Here is a 27,905-nt window from a genome sequence, read left to right on the forward strand (position 1 = left end):
TACATTTCTGGGGCACCTGGGTGGCTTAGTCAGTTAAGTGTCCAACTTCAGCTCAGGTCATGATCTCGTGGTTGGTGAGTTCCAGCCCCTCATCAGGATCTGTGCTGACAGCTCCCAGCCTGGAGCCTACTTCAGATTCTGTGTCTCCCTCTCTATCTGCTCCTCCTCCTCCTCCTCCTCCTCCTCCTCTCTCTCTCTCTCTCTCTTTCTCTCTGTCTCTCAAAAATAAATAAACATTAAAAAAATAAATACATTTCTTTTTTGATGGGTCCAAATTTATTTTACAATTGTGCAGTAGTTTCTAGGGTTATTATTATACATGTATCAGAATGGAAATTAAGTCAGTCTTGTTTTTTCCCAAATGTCTTCATAATGTTTCTACTTTTACATTCAAGGGAGTCATTTTAGTGTGTGTATTTCTGACTTGGAGACAATCACTAAACGATATTGGGTATCACTGGTTCTTATGCTCTCCATTTGTCAAGAGGGAGCTCATTCCCATGCTTTTCTATAACCAAGGGCTTATTGAACCCTTATTGTTACCAGTTGTACCTGTCCGTGTGTGTCAGTTTCTCTTTATAGAGCGCCATTGTGGTCTTTCCTAGATCTCACTAATAAGATTAGTCAGTTTAGAACTTGTGTTTGGTGGGAAAAATGTACAGTAATGCGAATATTCCACCATTTTGGAATATCGTGACTGTATCTGTGTGATCTGAAACACTGAATAAAATATAACAAAACAGATTCTTCCTAATATTGCTTTATACGGTGGTAAGAGAAAAATGTTTGAATTTACAGATTAAAAAGGATTGTAATGTTAATTCATCTTAAACAAAATCTATGACAAACCCTTTCCTAATTTATGCTGGAGACATCTTTGTGAATTGACGTAACAAAAGAGTTTCAAAGTAAATTTGCTGTGTTAGTGAACAGACCATCTATGGTTTCAATGCTTCATACTGGCCCTCAGGCCTGGAATGCCCCTCCCCTTGTTCTTTTAAGCCTGTTGTTTCCTCTTTATAAGAACCATTGCTTTCTAGGATTCTGTCCCAGCTCCTCACTTACTCCAGGCTGGTTAGATATCCCTTCTCTGTTTTCAGAAAGCCATGCACACAATTATTTCACTTGCCACATTTTTCACACCTGTTTCTAAGTTTGCATTCCCTAATTAGATTTGAGCTCTTTGATACTAGACACCTTACTGTGTTCATCTTTGTAACTCTGTATTCTAGCATGCTATCTGGCATATAGATTGGGCTAGTCTGTTTCTGCTGCTATACCAAAATTCCACACACTGGGAAGCTTCTAAACAACAGAAATTTACTTCTAACAATTCTGGAGGCTGAAAGTCTGAGGTCAGGGTGCCAGCGTGGTCAGATGAAGATCTTTTCTGGGTGGCGGATTTTGTGTCATAGTCTCAGATGGTGGAAAAGAAAAGATAGCTCTCTACAGCTTCTTTTAAGGCAGGAATCCCGTTTCTGATCGCCTCTAAAAGACCACATCTCCTAATACCATTAACTTAAACATTAGGTTTTCAACATATGAATTTGGGGGAGCACAAACATTCAGACCAGAGCATGGATGGTACTTAGTATATGCCCATGAATGAATAAATAAATGTTAAGATTTTAGACTGGATCCGATTGTTCATGCAGAGGAAAGAGCCCGAAAGCAGGTATAGTCCAGAACGGAGAACACAATCTAGGGAAGATTTGCTTTTTACATTGTGATAGTGGTTGGAATTATGAAATATAGGGGCAATAATGAAATGAAAGTTGATTGAAAAAGAGCATGCAATGTAGGCCACAGAATTGAACTAACCATGAATTAAGATTGTAGTTATGGGGACCAACTGAGATAGATTCCAAATGCTTAGGAAGGATTTGGAAGTAGTGTACAGAATAACACATGATGAAATTTAATTGAAAGCAGCTTACTTAAACAGCTTCTAATAATTGGGAATATAGGCATAAAGGCGCTGGAAATTTCTGTTTAGTGCCATAAATTATTGATGAATTATCACTGCGAACGTATGCTCAAAATAGATTGATTTTGTCAATTTTAAAAAGCTCTTGGATAACATTATATATATATAAATAAATATATATAAATAAATATATATTATATAAATATATATTAACATATAAATATAATGATAAACATATATTATAATATATTATAATATATAATTAATATATATTTGTATACTTATATATATATAATTCACTTACAAGCTATATGAAATATTAGTAAGTGGTATTACCTACCACATGAAAACCTTGCTCTGTGCCACGGACTGAACTGCATACTTTTGTATGCATTAATTTTAATACTTCAGTGCAGTTGTTCATATTTTACAGTTTTTTAATACTTACTCCAATGCAAAACAGAGAGAGGGTTATAGAGTTCAGTCTGCTTGCCTTTGATCACACAGCTATTAAGTACCAGATCTGGTATTAAATTCATTCCATTTGAATTGAAATTCTGTGCTTTGTTATAGTATGCTATTCTATGTGCCACCAAATCTCTGAAATACGTATGCATTTTCAGCATGAGTTTAGAGTGACAAGCATAAATGTATACAAATGTAGTTATCTCTTCCGGTCATCATTCATTCATTTATTCACTCATCAAACATTTCTTGGTTGGTCCTCTGGGCACTGTACGAGGTGCTACATGTACAACATATCCACAAGCTATAGTGAAAGAGAATGGCATTAGAAATATATAATAGAAACTGTGTAACAACTATTTTGATAAAGGCTATGAAGAAAAATATAAAGCCTTTTATTAAGTGGATTACAGAGCAGGATTCTCATGTACTTGCTTTCCTTTGGTAAGTGTAATTAGATTTACAATATAGCTTACTGTAACCCAAGAAGATGCTTAAAATAGCTTTAGATAAGTTGTACCACACCAGTGTAATCAAGCTGAACAGTTTGAAAACTGGTCTTACAACAGCCTTTCCACAGCACAAAGGGAATTCTGGTGAATTGAAGAAAATTGTGTTATATAATGGCTTTGAAAATTTACCAAATGTCAAATCTGTATTCCAGCTTTGGAAGGTGACTTTGAAACTATCTCAGCAATGACCTACATCTGTTCACAAAAAAAGCATAAATATCCATGGAGATGATTCTTGCACTGACCTTTAAAGAGTCGTATCTATCCTGCTGCAACTCTGAGCATGTGGAAGGTTTTGTATTAAAATATTGAGGGAGTTTTTGATAAATTTGAATATTTGGCCTCATCTATTGCTAACATGTGGCATAAAATCTAAACAGTGGTAAAGAGAGAATTTATGTCGTATAGAACTTAATAAAGCTAGATGGCCCAAATAAAACAATTAAACAACCAAAAATAAATGCAAAGCAAAGCAATGTGAAACATTGGCAGATGTTAATAGCAACCTAGGCTGTTTTTATTGCAGTTCAAGGTTATAAAATCCTAAATTTCAGTTTCAGAAGTTACCTTTGGGCTGTATTATAATGATATTATAACTAACTGGTATTCAAGGAATTTGTGAAAATTACAGAAAAATCAATATCAATGTCTCTGTATATTTGATGTTGATTTTCTCTCCAACAAACGTGTGTTGTAGCCTGACTTCTTTTTCCACCCTCCCCTTTTCAACTCACTTCATAAACAGATGGAAAGCTGGTAATTTCCTGACAGTTGGAGATATTTTTGTAATTATCTGCAAATTTGAAAGGTTTAAGACTCTATTTCTTAGCTGTCAGGGAGCAATTGAAATGCTTTTCATGAAATAAGTGTAAATGTACGTGAAAGATAGAAGTTAAGCAAGAAACCCAATATCATAATTGAAACTCATTATCATCTATCAGCTCTAGATATTGTGAGGCTTTCTTATTATCACCTTTTCTGGGAGGGTTTTTTTTTTTTTTTAATTCTGCCAATACTTCTCATTATCCTCTCTTTCATGTCTTTCCTGTACACTACCCTCACAGAGAAGGGACTCTTAAATTGGGTCTTGAGGAATAAATAGGAGCTTGCGTAACAAAAGCGAGAAGGTTCATCTATAGGCACTGACACCAACTAAGGCAGTAAAGGCACAAAGGTGTGAAATAGTATGGGAATGAACTGGAAACTGAAATTAATTCAGTGTTAGAACATATAGTGCAAAGGAAGAAGTGGCATTACAGGACACTAGAGTGGGGGTTCGATCATATGGCGAAACTCTCAGAGGTCAAGAAGAAATCATCACCTATCAGGTGAGGGTCTATTTGGTGACCAAGAAGGGCAGGTTTTGTGTCCAGCAAAGAACAAGACTTTGTGAGATTTCATGCCTGGTCTGATGGCTTTCTTTTTCTCTGATGGAGAAAAATGGATGGGCCACAGGTGATGACTGGAGGTGGCTGGGGAACTTAAGGAGAGGGGAGGATGTATAGAACTATAGTGGAAGGGAGAGGAAGATACCAACAGGTGTGAGAAAAGCTTACTGGAGAGGCATTAAAGATCTTGCTGAAATTGGAATGTGTAGTGGCATTGGTCTATACAGTTAATCCATTTTTTTCCAGTTCTACTCAGTTATTGCAGGGTCTACTCTAATTGCAGGGCCCATTCCAAGTTTGGAGTTTTCAAGGTCCTTGTTGCCGGAAGACAAAGGTGTGAATGACCTAAAATGTTATAGGGTATATTAATATTTATTGAGTACTTATAATGTACTAGGAATTATACTTAGTATCTTATATATGTTACCATATTTATTCCCTTCTTTCCTATGAGATATAAATATTATTTCCATTAAAAAAATGAGGATCCTGGGGCGCCTGGGTGGCGCAGTCGGTTAAGCGTCCGACTTCAGCCAGGTCACGATCTCGCGGTCCGTGAGTTCGAGCCCCGCGTCGGGCTCAGGGCTGATGGCTCAGAGCCTGGAGCCTGCTTCCGATTCTGTGTCTCCCTCTCTCTCTGCCCCTCCCCCGTTCATGCTCTGTCTCTCTCTGTCCCAAAAATAAATAAACGTTGAAAAAAAAAATTAAAAAAAAAAATGAGGATCCAGTAATTTCCCAAGGTATCTTACCAATAAATAGCAGAACTGGGATTTGAATGAACATGGCAACTGAACAGAGAAGAAATTGAGGTTAAAAAAGGTCTAATAATTTGAGAGAAGATGTCAGTGTCAAGGGAGTGAGTATTTCAAGGAGATTCCAGAACAGTATTGATGGAAATGACATTTTTAAGGTTGCACGAAAGATAGGAAACTAATTGAGAAGTAGAATTTCAAGGTTTAAGACTCCAGTGGTAGAGGCCTTCAGCTTGGCCGGTAGGATCCAGTTTGGAAGTTGGTTACTGACGTGAGAGTGGAAGTGGAGGTCATGAATTCTCTGGATCAATAAGATATTGATTGCAATGTGTGGGTATTGATTATGAATATTGATTATGGTGAGACCTTGGAATGAAAATAAATGAATTTTAAGGAAATGACCTGAAAGCTGATGTGTCCTAGTATTCAGGGTGATATAGCTTGGTGAAAGGAACTTAATTGAAAAAAGATTTCCTTGTATAAGTTAAAAAAGGAAAAGTAGTTATATGAAAGCCACAGAGGGGAAATAGGATTATGTTGAGCCTCTGTTCTGGATTTGATGATATGGGTATGTCTTCAGGGACTTCATGTGAGTCAGGTCCTCAAGGAGAAAAGGATGTGGATACAGCACAATGTCCATGCTAGGAATAAGGAAGTTTGTTTATTAAAAAAAAAAGGGGAGATCAAGAAGATATGGTGGAAAATGTTAGGAAGTATATTAAGGGGGTGTGGGAAGGTGGAGAGCATAATGGAAAATAATACCTAGCCATGTGAGTGTGAGATTGAGAAAGAGGATTAGTGATTAGAGGAACATTCATTTAGGGCTTGAGAGTGATGGGGACCAGAGTCATTAGTGGAATTTGATGGCTTCAAATTTGTAAATGGAACTTTGCTTTAAAGGTATTTTACTATTTTGATTCCAAATCGTGCCCTGACTTGGCTTCAACCACATTAACATTTGAACTAAGTGGGGGTGGTGCTGTTTGAAGTTCTCTAGATGCTGGGCTGATACATGTGCCTTGTTGGTCTGTTCAGTATAAGATTTGGGTAAAATTAACTGGATTTCTACCTCTGGTTTTGTGATCTTGCTTAATAGTATTTTGCTTAAAAATTCCTAAACCTGATATTAGTACATATTTCATAGACGTATCTTTCTAATATTTTACTTGCTCAAAGCATTACACTGTACTGATTTAATATTTAGTGTCTAGGATTTATATATCATCATCTTTTGATTATAAGAACAGATACCTAATTCATAATGTTAATTTCCATTGCTGTATTTAGAAACAACATAGTCTTACCTGAGCACTTTGGTAACTGTAATCTGAATTAAGAATTTTAAGTTGGCTGTATTTATACATTTCCTTGTTCCACAGTGTATGAAAAAGAAATGTTACTTATATGAAATAAAACAGCTCTGACATCGTCAAGTGAATTTTCTCATAAAATTCATCAAAGTTTAGCACTGGAAGTGTTTTTACATACCACACAGTTTGACCATCCCTTGGTGACTGAGGCAAGCATTCAGGATCTTTTCATAGCAGATATGTCTTCTGACTCTATGGTAATTGTGGGGGGAAAAAAGGGTGAACAAATTTGAGGTTGGAATATTGGCTCCTGCTCCTGAAATTGTTTAACCCTGAAAACTTGGCTTCTCCAAGCTGAGTGTTTCCTGTCCTGTGAAATGGAGATGTTAGTATTATCAAAGAGTAATTGAGGGGATTGGAGCAGTCCATTTAATTTTTAGATACCTCTGATATCAGAGGTTATATTTACAAGGAACAAAAATCTCTTTGTAGTTTTCTAACCCATTTGTTGTACTTTAGCTTCCTAGAATAACATTGGAAAGCTGAAAATAATTTTATTTCTTTAAAAAAAAATTTTAATGTTTATTTTTGAGAGAGAGAGAGAGAGAGAGAGAGAGAGAGAGAGAGAGATAGCATGAGTGGGGGAGGGGCACAGAGAGAGGGAGACAGAGGATCTGAAGCAGAGAGCCTGTTGTGGGGTTCAAACTCAGGAATCATGACCTGAGCCACCCAGGTGCCCCTGAAAATGATTTTAAAACTAAGTTTCACACTTAGTCAGTTGCTGATATTTATGAAGCAACCGGGCTTTGACAACTCAATAATAATAATGGTTTATTTTCCCCAAAGATAGCTATTGAATATCCAACTTAGGCCAGGCAAGACTAGGCCCCAAATTGGTCACCAGAGGAGTCCCATGTGTCCTAGGTACAGTCTGCCTTAATATCCCTGAGGTGCTCACGTGTAGGCTGAGAGCACCCAGTGGGAAGTGTGGACTCTGTGCAAATCCAGCAGTGGATTTCAGAGCTCAGCAGCTGGGGCCGTTGGTCCATTACACTCCCTCTAGTTGGAGGTTTTGAGGCACATTCTTAAGGGGACCATACCATATTTGTCCACCCTACTCCTGTGTAAAAATAATATTGCTAAAGGCTCTGGTGCACAATTTGCTTCATAGAATGAAAGATAAATGTAAATTTGGCTGTAGGGGAGAGAACCACTAAGCCTCTAATAGAAGCTCCTATGTGTTTGAGTCTCTTCACTTTGCCCATGCAAGCCCCCTCACAGCCACCCCCACCTGCATCATAGAAATAAACTTGGTGACATATCAACAAGACAGGATTATTAAGATACGCTTTTGCAATATGTTTTGGATTTGTCCCTCTTTACGGTTAATTTTCAATATAATACTAAAGACATCCTATTTGTTTTCAATACCAGTCAATTTTCTTTCATCTTTGACTTCCTCAGTTAGAGGGGAGAAGGATTTATATCTCCATAACAAAGATATTTGAGTGAACTTTTTGTCAAAGTTCTGCAATAAACCCTTTGTTTTAATGTGTTTTCACTTTGTGTTCATTCTGAGATAGTGAAAGTCATTTCCTTAGATTCCACTCATGTAATTTTATTACACTTGTTTAGAGATTTTAGATTATGCTGCTTAGTAAGGTGTGCAATAGCATGTCTTGAAGTTGGCCGTGAAAATGGCTATACACAGTAGCTGTAAACACTTATTTCTGTAGTTGTATGTAATAAGGCTTAGGAGAATCTGTCTCCTATGACTTTCAAAGATCACCTGCGGTGGTTGTATAAACTTGAAACAGTGGATTTGTTACGGGATATCTAGGTATGACGTGGTGCCACATGTCAGTCACGGAAGCAAAAGGAATGTTACTCTTTAGCTTTGCCATAATGCCCTCACTGTTCTTCAACCCTGGGCCTGTCAGACACTTGTCAGCTGATGTGATTTTACGTTTTTGCCTCAATCATAACTTACTCTAAATTCTCCTTTAAGTGTTTGATGTTTGCTTCCAAACAAACATCTGTTCTGGGTTTGTGAGGAAAAGAAGGGAGAAAGAGATTTAAAGAAAAATAAAAGAAGGGTTCTGTTATTTTGGGCTTTATTGCTGATGCTAACTACTATCATAAAGTATGGACTTACGATTGAGGGATTAATGAATAATTCATTCCAAGAACTTTTTCTTAAGCCCTAGTGAACACTGAATGTTTAGAAACATAAATGGATGATGCTGTTAAGTTTAAGGAGAAAACACTTTCTCCTAGGAGAGGAGAATTATCTGCTATTTCTTCTGAAAGTTTGAGTGTGGATTTATATAGTGTTAAATATTCTTTTTATGCTTTACTGTGTTTTCCAAAATAGTTCCTTATTTTTGGAAGACTTCCTGTCTATGTTTTCAAATATATCAATAAAATTACCTATTTCAGCTAATATAGTTTTTCCTGTTTATCACTCTGTCGGTAATAACCAACCATGTGTAAATATGAATAATATATTTCCCTTCTCAACATCATACATTCTTAGCTCTTTTAATAAACAACTTTATAAAAGTATATTTTATTTATGTCTTAATTAAAATTTTTTCATGAGCTAGAAGAGATCACAAACCCTGGGTAATGCATTTTAGTTGCAATGAAAATTCCTAAGTCAATTAATTATGAGATGACCATACACCAGACATAGAACTTTATGATGCTGCGGAGTATTAAAATGGCAATATTGAAATAGCTGCCATTTCTTTCTAAAAGGTAGGGCCATTTAAATCACCTAAGTAATGGTCTCTGAAATTACAGAATTAAAAATACCATATTTTTTCCTACCTGATAATTGGATGGGACATTGGACATTAACATAAACTTCCAAAGGCTTAGAGTTTCCTGTGGGTTTTTGTTGTTGTTGTTTTTCTTTGTTTCCTTTTCTTATTTGTATTGATTTCAGCATAATGGATCAAGGAATTTCTCTTGACTTGTAGACTTTCCTAGAAGTACACCTAAGGTTGGTATCAGTTTTATATTCAGAGAACTATAAAACAAGCTTTTTTTTTTTCCAATTAGTAAAAGTCTATGTAAAACTTATCTGTGATATAGAGTTGCATGTTTCAGCAGGTCATATATCATAACTTTTGTACAAGGTGAAGATTACTCACAAAGTCAAAAGGCATGCCAAAACAAACAGAAAACGTTTTATTTCATTTCAACTTCCTTTCCTTTAAAAAAACATATTTAATGGATATGATCATTTAACTGTCAATTTAGTCCTTTTGTTTTTTGCATATCAGACACAAACACATACCTTTTAAGGTTTGTTTCTGTTTCTGTTTTAAAAAAAGCTGCACATTAAAGTGAAGGAGGGAACTTCTATTGCCCTATTTTTGCATAACAAACTACTGTAAATTAAACTTAACTCTGATTTTCTAATGTTCTAGTTTTAATATTCTAGTTTTTAATGTTCTAGTTTCTAATCAGAGAATTTCTAAACTCACATCATTTTAATAGGTTCATAGTTGAGACACAGAAAAAAAACCTGCCTTATCTCATTATTCTCAAATATGAGTGACATTATTTTATCTCACATGAGAATCAAAATATGAGAGAAGTTGCTTTTCAGATATGGGATAAGGAATGTAATTATGCTGATGAAAGCGGATTGTAGCAAATAGTACCAGTATGTCATTGTATCTATAAATGAAATGAATTCAAAATTATATACTTCAGTGGTAGTCACTGAAGCAAGAAAGAAAATTAATTGTAGTAGGATGTTATGTTCTTAGATATGTTAACTTTATCATATAAATTTTACTTATTGTGGTATGATAATGCTAGTAATTTTATAAAATGTATTCTAATATTGATTCTAAACTCAAATAGATTTAATTATCATTGGAAGAAAAATTCCTTGCAGGTAGAATGGACAAGTTTTCATGTGGTATTTACTGAATGAGACAATTATATGTACATAGTCCGCTTATGATAGTCTTGGAATTTCACACAGTAAACACTTTCACTGCCAGCCTAAAATTCCTTCCGTTGTAGGCTGTAATGTCAAAGTTCTCTGGTCAAATTAGGTAATGATATCAGTACTATCCAAATGACATTGTATTACCTCCATTCTCTCCTCTTAGTCTTTGCTCCTGTGACGTACATTTAAATAACTTTAAAAATTTTTTGATCTTTTTAAAAATATTTTATTCTTTATTTTTGAGAGAGCACAAGCAGGGGAGGCGTATGGGGGGAGGGACAGAGGATCCAAAGTGGGGCAATGAACCCGATGTAGGGCTTGAACTCATGAACCTTGAGATCATGACCTGAGCGGAAGTCAGGCATTCAGCCGACTGAGCCACCCAGGTGCCCCTTGATGATCTTTTTAAAGTGTTCCTAATTTCTTGTTAGAGCTTTGAAATCTTACTGCTGCTTCAGTTTGTTTAAATTAATAAATTTAATGTAAATAGAGTTTTAATGTATTTATGTAATAATTTCAAACTATCGCTTTATAAAAAAGACCTATACATACACTTATATATTATCCTACCAAAAGTGGAGGGAAATGTCTCCCAAAAGTTAAAAACAGGTTATAGTTTTGAAATCCCAAATACATTGGACTGAAGTGGGTCTCTCTGATGTTTTGTTAGGAACTCCTCAGCACTTTGGGAAATAGAACTTACGACGGAAAACGTAAAGGCAGGCACAAACCAAGGCAGGCACCACAATTATGATGTAGGATTCATGGTGAAGTGAAGTAATATAATTAGATCTGTCCGTATCTAAAGAGGGCCTTTAAATAAAACTCTGGAGACCTAGAGAAAGCAAACAGCAATTTCAGCCAGCGCAATAGAAAGCTACATGCTATATCTTTCAGAGATGGAGTGAGGTATCTTTTTCATTTTTTTTTTTAAACATGCATCTCAGTATTTTAGATAGTTATTCTCAGGTTCTTTTAGGAGTGGCTCTTCAGATGTGATGCTTTCCTGTGAAAACTCAGACACGGGAATCTTAGGAACCAAAGGACTTAGGACTCTGTGCCGACAGAACTGCTTTGTGAGGGCTCTCGGTGGGTCTAGTTTCTGCCAAGTCATGCTGCTTGTGGAATTGGTGGATCTTAATGTGAATGGGCATATCGTCTTGGCTGGTGTTTAACTCTGTTTTTAAAAATAGAATGGATTTGGAAGTTGGCACTCTTAGCCTCTAGTCCTTCTATGACTCCGTATTCTGTGTGATCTCAGGCAAGAGATTAAGCTTCAGTTTCTCTGTCTATAAAAGAGAGCTGGATATAAACCCTTCCTTCACCAGAAGAATATTTTAAAGGTAATAAATAATAAATTTCAATAATAATAATAAGAACTATGTTATTATTACTAATGTGAATGCTTGTTTTAAAGGAAATATGGAGACTGTAGGTACATACTTTTATTTTTATCTTTGGCACCCTTTGAAAAATAAGTATATTTTGAACAAAAATAATGATACTGGGTTTCTTATGTTTATATTTTATTTGTATGAAGCTTTATTACTCACAGAGTTTTCACAGTCATGGTTTAATCTGATTTGATTCTCAGTATAATCCTGGTGTAGAGTATGTCAGGTGTTATTTTCATACTGTGTAGATGAGAAAACTCGTTTGGCACTGGATCAAGACTCATGCATTGTTGAGAGATCATTTGAAGTCAAGTGTTCTTGTAACCAGTGCATGCTCTTTTCAGAGCTATGTTTAATTGGCCAAATTTCCTTTTTGGATTTGGATTGCTACATATTTTAGCTATATTCATAGAGTAGCATGATAAATTTATAAAGATGTGTCATACTCGTGACGTGTATGATCTTCTACCTTAAGTTCACGAACAGAGTATGGTTATGTCCATATGGCAGGCAGAATCATGTCTCCCCACATCCTAACCCTTACACCCTATGAATATGTTCCTTGGGGTGGGAGAAGTAAAGTTGCTAATCAGATGACCTTGAGATTATCCTTGATTCTATGCATGGACCCAATGTAATCACCAGAGGCCTGATAAGTAAAGGAGAAATGGTAGCCTGAAAAGGACTTCAGGTGTTATTGCTTGTTGGACGATGAGGGAATGTGGCCGTAGGCCATGGAATATGGATGACTTTTAGAAGCTGGAAAAGCCAAGGAAACAGATTCTTCCCTTGGCCTCCCACTGACACCTTGATTTTAGCTCAGAGAGACTTCTGACCTTTAGAACTATAGGACAAATAAATTTGTGTTGTTTTAAGCCACTAATTTTGTGCTAGTTTATTGCAGTAGCAGTGGAAAACTAATATAGGCTGACACACTGCAGCTAGGAGAAGCTTGAGAGTAGAGTCATTTATGCTAGGATGACCTCAGGTCGATCATGGGGGGATTTGCTCCTTTGATTTAATTTTTGTTCCATACTAGGTTTATAATTGTTGAGGTAGGTTATAATATGTCATGTGCTTCCTTTGGGATGCATTGCTTATTAGGGGAACTGGCTATTCCTTAACAGTTAAGTGTACAGATTATGGATCCTGAATATATAAGTTCAAATGTTGGCCCTGATTCTTACTAATTATAACCTGCCGAAACATCACTTTTTCATCTGTGAAATGAGAACAGTAAAAAGCATCTTCTTCATAAGGCCGCTGTGAGAATTAACTGTGTTAATTTATGTTAAGTACTTAGCACAGTACTTGGTACATAGTAGGGGCTATCTAAGTATTACCTATTATAATTATTATTTTTATTCCTTAAATATTTTCCTTCAATGCTTTCTAGAGTCATACTTTATTTTCAGATATAGTCAGGAGAGCGTCCAAACTTTAGGGTGACTATCTTTGGGGTAGAGGCATTCTAATGCAACTAAATTCTGTCAACTTCATAATTTGTTATTGAATGTAATTTTTAAAATTTCTTGTACTTTTAAATAACTCTCTTCCTTGCCCGTTCTCATTATCACTAATATGTAGATGGAGCAAATTTTGCATATTCTATAATCACTTCATTTAATTCATTTGTATTTCTGTTTTATCTGTCATATTGTAAGCTTTTAGGTTTATTTTGATGTCATTGTTTAAGCATGCATATTTCTTGGTTCTAGGAAAAGTATGCAACACCCTGTAAAAAGAATTCCTCGGTAAAAAATAAATAAAATACTCTGCAAGTGAGAGAAACCTAGTCAGAATGTTGAATTTTCGAACATTATGTTAAGAGAGGAACCTCTGAAGTAGATGGATAGAAATTGCTACTTCTGTCAATGTTACATTCCATGTGTCTGGCGATGATGCGGTAGGTCTTCTTTAGGCCTAATAATATATATTTGATCAGCCTTTTGACTTTGGCCACAGTAGCTATATTCCAGGGCACGATACAGGAATTGATTCAGTCAACATGTATTGTGTACCTCTGAATGGCAACAGATAAATGAAGTCTGTTCAAGACTTTCCTCCTGTGGTGGGGAAGAGCTAATGATCCCTGAAATAGCAGAGATCCTAGTAGTGGAGTTAGTTGGATGTAAGAAGTTGAAGAGTTAGGTTGGGTGTGACATCAGATCTATGTACTCGCTCTGGCTACCTACACACAATAGAAGCATGCCACGGTTTCTTAGATAGTTTGTAGTCATGAATTGTTCTTATAGAATAGCTTGTCTCTACTGGTTTGTTTCTTTGTTTAGCTCCCCAGGTTCTCTCTAGAAACTGGATACTTAAAAACTATAATCACAGACCAATGAGTATATGGTTTAGAAACAAACCCCAAGGGGTGCCTGGGTGGCTCAGTCAGTTAAGCCTCTGACTTCAGCCCAGGTCATGATCTCGTGGGTTGTGAATTGGAGCCCTGTGTTGGGCTCTGTGCTAACAGGTCAGAGCCTGGAGCCTGCCTCAGATTCTATGTCTCTTCCTCTCTCTGCCCCCCGCCCCCCCCCCCTGCTCTGTCTCTCAATAATAAAATAAACATGAAAAAAAAAGAAAAAAAAAAGGAACAGGCACCAATAGTCACGTTGTGTGCTTTTATTTTTATTTTTTAATGTTTTCTTATTTTTATTTTTTAATTAATTTTTAAATTTACATCCAAGTTAGTTAGCATATAACATTGTGTGCTTTTAGTTCAATGATATTTCTATTTTTCTTCAAATACATTTGACATCTTGGTGGTATGCTTTAGTTGATCCCTTCCATACCTATTTCATAGCCTCATTCCTCCCACACTTCACTAAACAGCATCTCTTTTGCCTGGCAAAGCTAAAAATCACAGAAAATTAGGAGGGGCTTTCCTTAAAGCACTTAATTGTGTGGAAATATGTAGATTGTTGTATGCCTTTAGAGAAACTTCTGAATCTACAAAGATATCACTCTTGCCTCTGCTTTAACTTTAATCCAGCAGTTGACAGGGGATGGCAGGAAAAAAGAGAAATTATTTCAACAAAAAAGTCACTGGAATGAATGAGTCAATGGCAGGTTTCAAGTAAATTACATATAGAATACCTTGTCATGTTTTCTTACCTCTATATACCTTTTTACCTTTGAAACCACATCAAGAAATGAGTAGGGAGGTAAACTGAACATGCCTGACAATATTCTCCGTATTAGATATTCTGCTAAGTCACTCACTGTGTCCTTGTTTCTTTTATGTAAACTTTGGATTCTGTTGGTAATGTCAATGGTGATGACCAATAATTAGGCGTTTTCTTTCAGGCAGAACTGGCCAGATTTATGTACTTTTGGCAGTGTCTTAAACCTAGGGAAAATTTTAAATTAAATGTGTAGTCTTCTCCATTCATGTTACGGTCCAGAAATAATAAATTGAGAGTTCCCATATGAGCAAATCAGTCACATTTGCTAATGTGTCCATGGAAAATCTGGTTGATAATAAATATACTGGTTTCAGATCCAGGGGAACATTTCTATGATATTGTTCTGACTACCAAATTCTAACATTTCTTAACAACTTTTTGATGTTACAGCACATGCCTTGAGTAGGTAGTTTTACGGTTTTGGTTCTTACCTTTAGTGTATGTGAATGTATGTAGCAATGAATTAAATTATACAAGAACTACAGTAGATGACAACTCTAATAATACTTTATATCTCTATTTTAACTTTAATAATTCAGACTTGTTAACTGTATATTAATCTATCTTCCTACACGGAAGAGTGATTGAGAAAAGATAATTTGTTTTATTTATCTTGGCATCATAATATCTTTTGTATATGCTAGCCGCTCACCAAATGTTGGTTAAATTGATTAGTTAACACAAGGGAAAAAATAGATTCAGCTAGTCCTTTGACTCATCTATTTCTTTAAAATGATGCTAAGCTAGAGAATGTGGTTTGGATATATGGTCAAATGGGGTTTCTAGTTGAACTTATTTGCAACACTTAGGCTTTTCTTTTGTAGGAACAGAATTTGGCCCAGTAGAATTATCACATGGTATAGACCAAACCAGAATGCATCTCCTCTGTAGGAAGGCACATAAGGAAAAGAGAGAACCCAGAAACGTCCATACTAAGCTTGCATAGTTGTTTTTTTTTTTTTATTTTTCTTCTTCCAAAGTCATCAGTCACATGGGGGATGAACTGAAGTGTTATTTTACCAGAAGTGTCTCCATAAGGAAATATGAAACCAGTAGATAGGTGAGAAGCCTGAGATTCAGAGACATTAGGTAATTTGTTAAGGGTAAAAAGGAGAGGGTATATCTGAACCTAAACTTTTTAACACTAAATCGAGCACTTTTTTTTTTTTTAAAGAATCCTTTAGAATAGTGTGAGGAAGGACAGAAAGGGGCTGTGCTGCACCATGGTAGGAAATAGCTTGTTCCCCAAGGGGTGAAGCCTAGTGAGTGGGCTGTGGCCTGTCTCATGGGGCCACAGCTAAAGGCACAAAAGTTATGTGCTCTGGCTGCTGCTCAGTGGGACACCAGGAAGGTCAAAGTCAAAGTCAAGTCCATACAGGGAAACCTGAGATGAATAAAAAAAATTGAAATTGTATGATTTATTTATTTATTTATTAATTTTTTTTTTCATTTCATTTATTTGAGAGAGAGAGAGAGAAAGAGAGAGAGAGCAAGTGGGGGAGGGGAGCAGAAGGAAAGAGAGAGAGGGATAGAGAATCTCAAGCAGGAGCTATGCCCAGTGCAAAGCCTGCCATGAGGCTTGATCCAACAACCCTGGGATCATGACCTGAGCTGAAATCAAGAATGGGATGCTCAACCAGCTGACCACCCAGGCACCCTGAAGCCATAGGATATTTGTCACCTTCTAGACATGATTATAATTCCTAGAAATTGCCTTTGCCATATGACTTGACTTTACTTTTTTTTTTCCCCAGCTCTCTTGTGATATAGTTGACATGGAACATTGTGTAAGTTTAAGGTATACAAGGTGATGTTTCGATACAGATGGATATGGTGTAGTTATTGTCACCATAAGGTTGGTTAACACATACATCACCTTACATAATTATCATTTTCTTCTTGTTATGGTGAGAACAACTAAAGCTCTACTTTCCTACCAACTCTTAAGTATATGAAATGGTGTTGTTGACTATAGTCACCGTGCTGTACCTCAGATCCCCAAAATGTATTCATCTTATAACTGAAAGTTTGTACCATTTGGCCGACATTTCATTTCTCCCACCCTCCAGCCCTCCACCATTCTACTGTCTCTGAGTTCAATATTTTTAGATTCTAAATATACATGAGATCATACCTATTTGTCTTTGTCTGACTTACTTCACTTAGTATAATGTCTTAGAGGTACATACATGTTGTCATAAGAGGCAGAATTTCGATCTTCTTTTATGGCTGGATAATATTCCAATGTGTGTGTATGCCTGTGTGCCTGCACACGTATCACATTTTCTTTTTTCATTCGTTCGTTGATGGACACTTGTATTGTTTCTGTATGTTGTTTTGGGTATCCGTGAATAATGCTGCAGTGAACATAGAACATAAGAGTGCAGGTATCTCTTCGAGATAGTGATATCATCTTCAGCCAGTATATATATGCATAGAAGTGGGACTGCCAGATCACCTGGTAGCTCTGTCTTGAATTTTTGATGAACTTCTGTACTTTTTCCATAGTGGCTGTACCAGTTTGCATTCCTACCAACAGTGCACTAGGCTTCCTTTTTCTGCACATCCTCTCCAGCCTTTGTTATTTCTGGTCTTTTTGGTAATAGCTATTCTACTTTTCTTATTTATATTACATTGCATCTGCATTTGAAGATTTTGTACTTCCATTTAAAATAATTTAAAGGGCACCTGACTGGCCTAGTAGGTAGAGCATGAGACTCTTGATCTTAAGGCTATGAGTTTGAGCCCCATGTTGGCTGTAGAGATTACTTAAAAATAAAATCTTAAAAGTAAAATAAAATAGGGGCGCCTCAGTGGCTCAGTCGGTTAAATGTCCGACTCTTGGTTTTGGCTCAGGTCACGATCTCATGGTTTCGTGGGTTTGAGCCCTGCGTTAGGCTCTGTGATGGTGGCGCGGAGCCTGCTTGGGATTCTCTCTCCCTGCCTGTCTGCCTCTTTCCCACTTGTGCTGTCTCTGTCTCTCTCAAATAAATAAATAAAACTTTCAAAATGAAATACAACAAAAAGTCTTAAAGGCTTTTTAAATTAACTTTTACTAAAGATATAAACTTATTTTGAGGTGTGGAAGACTCTCATACCTGGTGACATATGACTGGGCCAGTAGATAGAATGTTGCCTTAAACTCTGTTGGCTCATATCTTGTTAATGTCTAATGCCTTTGTGGTATTTTTAAAACAAGGAGGATTAACGGCTTCTAATATACTAATGGCAGTGAAAAGCGAGTGCACGTTAAAACACCAATGTTAGTATTGTTGGCTCTAGCAATAGATGGAAACTACACACTTGATCATATTATTTTATAACCTATCTCCTGGTGTGTGTGTGTGTGTGTGTGTGTGTGTGTGTGTGTGTACTCACACATACAGATAACTGTGGTGTCAGTGTTGGGAAGAGGAGGCAGGGAGTTACTGACCAATTTTGACTTGGGGTGTGCCATGGTCTGAGCTTATGTTAGCTGTCTAATTTAGGCAACGATATTGAGGCTTTACTCAAATAGAGAGATTGGATGCCGGGACGACAATTGGAAAGCTACCAGATTTATTGAAATTAAATGATGCTTGTGGGAAAGAAGAAAGGTAGATCGATTTGAGTCTCTGTGGCAGTAGAATCTACAAGGATTGGCAACTTTGATTTGATGATAGAGAAAAGAAGACAATACTGCTGACTCTGAGACTTTGAGCTGAGTCACTGGCAGGATGCTAGTTTATTTAATAGAAAGCTATGAGGCCCTAGTGCATGCTGAGGGGATGGCAGAGAGCTAAGTGGATTCAAAGGCTTGGGCTTGAAAGGTTTTTTTTAAAGCACTCTGAACATGTTTCCTATATTGGGTGAATATAGTAGGATCTTCTGTTGACTGGATGACGGTCAAAGAAGGAAGGTTCTTAAATGTTCCATATTCTCAAATCACTCTTCCAATAATTCTGTTCAACTAATGAGTAACTATCTTCAGCAAAAAGGGGGAAGTCTGTTGAAATGGTAGAATACTTGTATATTTTGTGTTTGGGACCATGTTGCTCCCATCTTATTTTCCTGTGGTATATTGAAACCTTAAAGGAAGTATTCTGTGCAAGTTTACTGAAGACTTTTTCCTTTTTATGCTTATCAAGGTTAAAGAAAAAGATTCCTTTACCTTGTAACCTAAGGGATAATGATCTCAGGATTGTTTTCTTCTGTGTGCTCCTTTTAGCTCTATTATTATTCTGGACTTCAGAAAATAATAGGATCACAATCAGTAGTGCAAAATGAGTGTTCAGATGATGGTACTTGCTCCAGGAAAAGAAGAAGAAAAAAAATTTTACTCAGATGAGGAAAGCAATCCGTTCAAAGGTTCCCACTGTGTTTGGGAGGTATTTATTTGATTTTTTTTTTTTACCTTCTCACTAGTTCTCTGCTGTTTCTCACCCTAAGTATATACCTGAACTTTCTGCTCTGTGGAATTTCTTACAGTTTTTATTCAGATGACAAACTTGGGCTTTCCACATTAATTCAGTTTTCACTCCTTAGTCATAATACACAAAGCATCAAACTCTCACAAGGGAAATGTACAAATGCTGCGTGGAACTTGGGAGTAATGCTATAAACAAATTCATTGCCAAGAACTTATTGTCATGTTTCAAATGCAGAATTAATAACCTGTTCCAAGAGCACACATGCTATTCATCAAGATTTTCCCCTGAGACTATATTTCCTCTCTCTACTGTCCCCACATTATTGAAGAATTGTGGAAACTGGAATTTAAAAAAAAAAGTCTCACATTATGATAGTTTTGAAATTGCTCTTGAGAATTTGTAACCTTGGCAAAGGTTAGTCACCTTCAGCCATTTTTCTCCCCAGGGCTCCTGATGAACAAGTCTGTTTTGCATGTGGCTTTTCTTTTCTCAAAGGTTTATGTAGCAAACATGACTGTCTGTATTTATCTCACATCCCACAGAACTGAATTGTTCAACTTTAATACCAACGTGATTTCTCTGTGCTTTAAGATATATTTCTTGTTGAAAGAAAGAGTCAAATTGTTGAATATTTTAGTGTGATTACAAAGCTGTCCAAAATTGCATATTTAAGTCAATTCATTATTTTTGCCGTTTTTTTCTACTTGAGTAAACACTAAATCTGAATTAGGTGATTTTGGCTTTTTGGTAGATCTGCTGAAAATGCATATTTAAGATGATAAAATAATTTAGTACAGAAATATCTTATGTGACAAAAATAAATTCTACATTGAGAAAGCAAATATATTATTTATAATCAGAGATCTTTAAATTTGTCTAACAAACTCTATAAAGTTAACTAACAGACCATGGGTTCTATCACATAGTAATTTTTTTAAGGATTTACTATTGTGACACCAATAAGCAAAATCATACAAAATAAGAACAAGATATATTGTACACATTCCTTCCAATTCTAATATTTCTAGACCTTATGTTGTTACTTTCTTGATATAATTTTTACATATCAAACTTTGATATGTCTGTATTTCTCTTTTTATTTAACTTTGGAAGTTTTTATATATATGCACTTACTTAACAAAGTTAATAATCATTTCTTTGCAAAAGTTGAGTCTTGTTGTCATATTTCCATTATATAAAAGCAGTTGATAAAGCATGTGACTTTATTGAAATTTTGTTCAATAATTTGGACAAATTTTTTGGAAGGCAGCTATGCTCACCACTAACCACCAATGCCGGCTATTTTTCCACTTTTTTTTTTTTTTTTAAAGTTCACGTATTTTGAGAGAGAGAGCACAATCAGGGTATGGGCAGAGAGAATGGGAGAGACTTCCAAGCAAGTTCCATACTGTCAGTGTAGAGCCCTACGCGGGGCTCAAACTCACAAACCATGAGATCATGATCTGAGCCAAAGAGTCGGACGCTCAACACACTGAGCCACACAGGCACCCCTGTTCTTCCACTTTTTGGGAAAATAATCTACTTTGAGGTGTATCTACCAAATACCAAATTAAGTTATTATTAATTGATTAATCACCTATATTACATTAGGCAATTTTACTCCAAATAAATATAACTGAACATTGGCTAGCTACTAAGCACTTTGCTGTGTTGGAACAAAGGTATTTGAAGAGTTCTCAGTAAAGATATTCTTTGCTTTTGATTATCAGATATACTACATAATTGTAAAATCCATACTACAATTTGTTCAGGATATTACAACCTCAGTGAGTGTCCCATTTTGTGTGAGGCAAAATTTCTTAACAATTTTATTTTATTTTTTGAATTGAATTTTAATAAGGGAGAGAGAAAAAATACCATGTCATATTTTGTAAAGGCATTTGCTTTATATCATTAAATAAATTAGGGGAAATGCCCAGAGACTATTTATGCTATTACTTGGTGATTGAAACCATGATATGCATTTAGAAATCCAGCCTATTGAAATATTTGGGGGACACCTGGGTGGCTCAGTCAGTTGAGTATCTGACTCTTGATTTCAGCTCAGGCCATGATCTCACAGTTCGTGGGTTTGAGCCCTGTGCTGGGTTCAGCCAGTGAAGAGCCTGCTTGGGATTCCCTCTTCCTCCCTCTCTCTTCCCCTCCCTGCACTTGTGCTTTCTTGTCTCTCAAAATAAATAAATAAACATTTAAAAATAAATAAATAAAATATTTAGGAAGCATATTTTATAGCTAGTTATTACTTAGTGCCTTGGTCTTAATAATGGCATCTTTTACATGGGGACTCAAATTCCTCTCACCCACTGACTATGCAAAGGATGGTCTACTGTTCAGTGGAGAGGAATACAGATTTGGATTCAGACAAACCAGAATTGGAACCCAGGACCCAATAATTATCAGCTATATGGCCTTACATATGAGTGATCAAAACTCAGTGCTTCAGTGTTTTCATACTTAAAATATGTATCATAATGTCTATATTTTACAGTTTATTTTTATTTTTTTAAATTTAATGTTTATTTATTTTTGAGACAGAGGCAGAGCTGAGGAGGGTAGAGAGAGAGAGGGAGACACAGAATCTGAAGCAGGCTCCAGGCTCTGAGCTGTCAGCACAGAGCCTGATGCGGGGATCGAACTCACGAACTGTGAGATCGTGACCTGAGCCCAAGTTGTGCGCTCAACCAACTGAGCCACCCAGGTGCCCCTATATTTTACAGTTTAGAGAATGAAGTTGTGGATATGAATTGTTTGCTAAAATAACTACCGAGGATATGAGAAACACCCAGTAAATGGTAGCTCTTCGTTTCTCCAAAGGTCAGTGTAATTTCTTCAAATACAAAGATGGCAACACTGACCCATCATCAGAATTACTGTCACATTCTTAAGTGAGGACGCTTTCTGATGGAGGTCTTGCATTTATAGAATGGCTGGTCGAATAAGGAGTGTAATTTGTGATTAGGCAACAAAAGGAAGCTGAGGACTCCTGGAGGGATTCAACACATGACCTTGGCCTTATTGTTCATTCCTTTCTGAATTATCTAGTTTTAGACTCAGTGAAGATTCACTGGCACATGAACTTATATATTATAGTACGTTTGCAGTGTCTATACATGAATGAAATCACATTGTGGTAAATACATTTGAAACTGTGGTATATCAACTCAGAGAAAAAGGATTAGAAGATTAAATTTAGCAGTTCAAATTGCCAGACTTGGTTACCTTCTTTGACCCAGGATATAATTTAAGCCAAGTTAACTTTATACTGTGAAAAGTATGAACTAATTGTGCCTGTCAAAGCAAGTTCCTCAAGAAAAGAGGCTACCTTTCCCCTATTTGAGAGAAGAGAGAGGGAAGGGAAAAGCAGTCTCTTGAGATAAGTGTGCAAGTTTGCTTCTGGCTAAAAGTTAATGATTAGTTGCCTCTGTTCTCAACTCTGAGCCCTGAGAAAAGTAGAAAACTCGTGTTCCCTATTCAGGTAACTTAAACAGATTGTATCCATGTTAAGCTTTCCTTAGATTATAGACATGCGTTTTTTTTTTTTAATTTCTTTAATATCCACTGATTTCATGTTATAAGCTTAATGAAAGAACAATGAAAAACTGTAGAAAAAGACTAGCCAACATTTAAAGATTTTGCTTTTGAGTTGTATGGAGTTAAGGCTAGTGAGGTATTCTGTGTCTGCATTAGGGAAATAGGATTTTAAATGTTTTTCTAAAACTAGTCATTCTTCAACCTCTTGGCTGAAAGATGTATTAACCGCAATTATGTAAAATAATATGGTATATTATGTAGCCTGCCAAGTCTTCATTAGTAAGGGAAATCTTAAAGTTTGCTTAACACTGACATTTTGAAAATAACACCATCTTCAATCACTAAAATTTCATTTTTATTTGATGTTATATAACAATGTCAAAAATAATCTAATTTTTCTTATTTTAAGTCATTATGTTTTATAACTGTCTGTGTGTACTTTGCTGAAAAAATTGCAAAAATAAATTTATTCTTTATGGGGCTTAGGTAATTTGTTCCCAGAATGTTCGAGACTGTATTATGGCAAGATAAGAAGTTCCTGACAGCTACATTGCAGGTGATGCTGTCTTTATAGGTTAGATGTAATTAAAGACATTGCTTACTAGAGTTTACAGTTTTCAAAGTTGGTTTCTAAAAATAAAAATATTTACTCTGTACGTTTACAGAGTAATCATATTCTGTATTGAATTCTGAGGATAAAGAGATATATTGCTTAAGCCACTGGAGCCATAAATTAGAAGAAATTTTATGTTGGGAGTCTTGGTTTTTTTCTAGAGTGTCTGACCATTGTTATCGTAATTCAGCAAGTATCCAAGGCCAGGAAAACTTGTTTTGGTTGTGTTGAGACTCAAGTGATAAAGACGAGTAAAAATTAAAAGCTAAATGTTAATTGTGGTAGTTTTCCATGTATGTTTCTTTTGAACTGCAATTAAATGTCAATTGAGGATTGATGATTTTGCAATTGAAATTTGGAGCTACCAGGGATCTTGAAGACCATCACATTATGTCTGAGAAGCGCAGTCCAGAGATGGAAAGTAACCACAGCTGCTGGGAGAGCTGGGACTAAAACCAAAGTCTCTACTTACTGGGGGACAATGGAGTTAATGGGTTATTAGTCAATGTTTATACTGGTTTTGAATGGGAAATCATATTTTAGTCCTTAAAACATTTTTATTTGGAGGTGTAGCTAAATAAGCACGAGCATTATTAAGGAATTGTTTTCTAGTGATATTTTCCAGATTCACCCTTCGCATTGCTAAAGTTTGTGTATCCATTTATTATAATGTATAGAATCCAGTCTTCTCTCTGAATATGGGCATGCTTAGGTACATTTAAGTTCTCAAGGTTAGAGAAGAGAGTGTTTCTGGTACTCGTATGAGACACAATAAAGCCATGCCAGCAGGTTCCTCATTTATAACTTAATGTTTAAGTGGCTGTAGTAACACTAATTAAAGAAATTTAAAATATGAGTAGAATACAAATATGCAGATAAATATGAAGTATCTTTATTTAAAGTTTGAAACAATCTGGGAGCACCTGGGTTGGTCAGTCCGTTAAGCATCCAACTTCGGCTCAGGTCATGATCTAATGGTTTGGGAGATCGAGCACTGCTTTGGGCTCTGTGCTGACAGCTCAGAGCCTGGAGCCTACTTCAGATTCTGTGTCTCATTCTGTCTCTTCCCCTCCGCCACTTGTGCTCTGTCTCTGTCTCTCTCTCTCAAAAAAAAAATAAATGTAAAACAAAAAACGTTTGAAACAATCTGCATGTCATCCAAGATAAAACAATTATTTGACTTATGATTAAAAAAATTAAGTTTTGAGGCCCTAACAATCAAGGCAGTGTTTTTATTTTTTTTAAATGTTTATTTATTTTTACGAGAGAGAGAGAGAGAGAGAGAGAGTGAGAGAGTGAGAGAGTGAGAGAGTGAGAGTGTGTGAGCAGGGGAGGGACAGAGAGGGAGGGAGACCCAGAATCTAAAGCAGGCTCCAGTCTCTGAGCTATCAGCACAGAGCCTGATGTGGGGCTAGAACTCACAAACTGTGAGATCATGACCTGAGCCAAAGTCAGACGCTTAACTGACTGAACCACCTTGGCGCCCCAAGACGGTTTATTAAAGTGAGGTATGCATAGATTTCTTATCATATTTTTTAGTAAACTCTATTCCTCTTTTATTATTAGATATTCAGATATTCAGAATCATAATATGTAGGTCCTTTTTCCAATTCACTGTGTCCATTGGATATTCACCTACTTCTCAGTTTTCCTTTGGGAATATACAAATCAAGTTACCATCAAAAACGTTGTCTGTGTTCCTTCAGCCCATTATCCCATAAACTCCATGAATTGCTGAAAAGTTCACTAAGGCCCTTTGGCAATTACCCATAGATATTAACACATACATGCGTGTGCATGCACACACACACACACACACACACACACACATGCACACACAAGATCTATCTCAAAGGTAAACAGAGAGTACCAGTCCTTTCAATGCTGTAAAGGGTAGGTGTCAAAACCTAGCTCACGGCCTCAGCATCACAGTTAACTTGCTTTGCAATCATGGGTAAATCACATAACCTGTAAGAGCCTCTGTTACATGAGTTATAAATGGGGGCTATAGCAATAATAGTGCTTCCTCCACTTGTTTAGTATGAGAATCATGTGAATTTATATAGAATGTTACCTGGTAAACTATAAATCCTTGCTAAGCACTTCCTAGGTCTGCTGTAACAAAGTATCACAAACTAGATGGCTAAAAACAACAGAAATGCATTCTCTGTATTTTGGAGACCTGAAGTCTGAAGTCAGAGCTTTGGCTCCTCTGGGCTTTCTTGGAAGCTTTCTAGGAAAGAATCCTTCCTTTCTTTTTATACCTTCTGACAGTCCCAGGCTGTGGCAGCATAACCCCAGTCTTTGTCTCTGTCTTCACATGACATTCTTTCTGTGTCTCCGTCTTCACATGGCCGTCTTCTTATAAGGATTCCTGTCATACTGGTGTATGATTAGGAGTCCACCCTACTTCAGCATAACCTTATCTTAACTATTTCCATCTGCATTCGCCCTATTTCCAAATAAGGGCACGTTCTGAGGTATTGGAGGTTAGGACTTAAATGTACTTTTTTTTTTTTTTTTGAGGGACACAGTTCAACCAATAACACTCTGCCTCTGACCCTCCCCAAAGTCATGTCCTTCCCGTGTAAAAATACATTCACCCAATCCCAGTATCCTCCAAAGACTTTAACCATTCTGGCGTCAGCTCTAAGTCCACATTCTATCTAAATCAGTAAAGGGTGGGACTTGGGGTCTAGTCCCTCAGGGGCAAAATTCCTCTCCGTTTGTGGACCTGTGAAGCCTAGCAAGCAAGTCACCTGCTTCCACAATGCAAGAGGGCAGATGCAGATTAGATACTCCCCTTCAAAGAGGGAGAAATTGGAAGGACGGAAGGGTCACTGGTCTAAAGCAAGTTTGCTACTTAGCAGAGCAAATGCCATTAGGTTTTGAGGCTTGAGAACCATTCTCTGTGGCTCCATGCTCTGTCCTCTGTATTAGGCAGGGTTCTACAGAGAAAAACAAAAACAAAAACTGAGAGATTAATTTTAAGGACTTGGCTTATGCAGTTACAGGTCCTGGAAAGTCTGCAATCTGCGAGGAGGCCGGCAGGCTGGAAATTTGTGTAAGAGTTGATATTTCAGTCTTGAGTCCAGAATTCACAGGGCCTGCCAGCAGGCTAGAAACTCTGACAGGATTTCTATGTTACAGTTTTGAGGTAGAATTCTTTCTTCTTTGGGAAACCTCAGTTTTTGCTCTTAAGGCCTTCAGCTGATTGGATGAAGCCCACCCATGTTGTGGAAGGTAATTTTCTTCACTTAATTAAAGTCACTTGGTTATAAATGTTGATTACCTCTGCAGAATACCTTCACAGCAGTTATCTGGACTATTGTTTGACCAAACAACAGGTCCCTTAGCCTCGCCAAGTTGGTACATAAAATTAACCATCACAAATAGGAGGTATATGGAGAAGCCCTTGATTTCTTTTTTTCTTTTTGCTAAGTGTTCTGTCTTTTTTTTTTAAATTTTTTTTAACGTTTATTTATTTTTGAGACAGAGAGAGACAGAGCATGAACGGGGGAGGGGCAGAGAGAGAGGGAGACACAGAATCCGAAACAGGCTCCAAGCTGTCAGCACAGAGCCTGACACGGGGCTCAAACTCACGAACTGTGAGATCATGACCTGAGCCGAAGTCGGACGCTTAACCGACCGAGCCACCCAGGCGCCCCTGTCTTTTTTTTTTTTTAAGATAAAAGTTGACTGGGAATTTGGACATTTTCTAGGGAAACTAATATTTCCACTTTTTATCTTTTGCCTCTTCAGCCTTCCTTCTTTTAAGTCTTTTATGACTTATTCTCAGTGTGATATAGACTGCTGAGAAGTTGGTAGACACCTGAATCCACGTATAGTGCATTTTTTATCTCCCACCAAACCAGAGTTGTTTTAAAAGAACATAACTATTCTTCTTGTAGCTTTTTATTATTTGCAGTGTGCCTCTACATCTATTTCCTTTTGTAAATTATTTTTAAGTTTATTTGTTTTTATTTAATTTGAAAGAGAGCTGGAGAGAGAGAGAATTCCAAGCAGGCTCCGCACTGTCAGCGCAGAGCCGAATGTGGGGCTTGAACTCGCACGAATTGGGAGATCATGACCTGAGCCAAAATCAAAAGACAGACGCTCAACTGACTGAGCCATCCAGGTGCCCTGTCATTTTGAATTTTTCAGGCACACCAGCCTCAGGGCCTTTGCATGTGTTCTACCTTTACCAAGAATTCTTTCCTCCAGACATACTTTTTATCTTGTACTCACATCTTTTCAAATCTTCTCTTAAAAGTCACTTTCTCAGTGAGGCTCTCTCTATGCAGCACTTTCTGACTCTGAGGTTTAGACCTGCAGCAATCTACCCTCAGTTCTCCATGTCTCCCTTTTAGGTTTGATTTTACTGCAAAACGGTCGCCATCATGGGGAATGCTTCACATCTCACTT

General features: G+C 36.7%; 1 protein-coding gene across 4 annotated transcripts in view; it reads left to right on the forward strand.

Annotated features, from left to right (window-relative positions):
* The window catches only part of SLC16A7 (solute carrier family 16 member 7), a 191,649-nt gene that overhangs the window by 38,470 nt on the left and 125,274 nt on the right, over positions 1–27,905 (forward strand). The window contains exon 1 of one of the 4 annotated variants that reach the window (XM_030323089.1): positions 11,576–11,667. The exons of 2 other annotated variants lie outside the window; for them this stretch is intronic. The gene's annotated coding sequence lies outside the window, so the exon portion shown is untranslated. Of the gene's footprint in view, positions 1–11,575; positions 11,668–19,119; positions 19,274–27,905 lie in introns of those variants that run through there. One more of the 4 variants, XM_030323090.1, reaches the window with a different exon arrangement.

Source organism: Lynx canadensis, chromosome B4, assembly GCF_007474595.2.
Source record: "Lynx canadensis isolate LIC74 chromosome B4, mLynCan4.pri.v2, whole genome shotgun sequence".
In the NCBI taxonomy this organism is placed as follows: Eukaryota; Metazoa; Chordata; class Mammalia; order Carnivora; family Felidae; genus Lynx; species Lynx canadensis.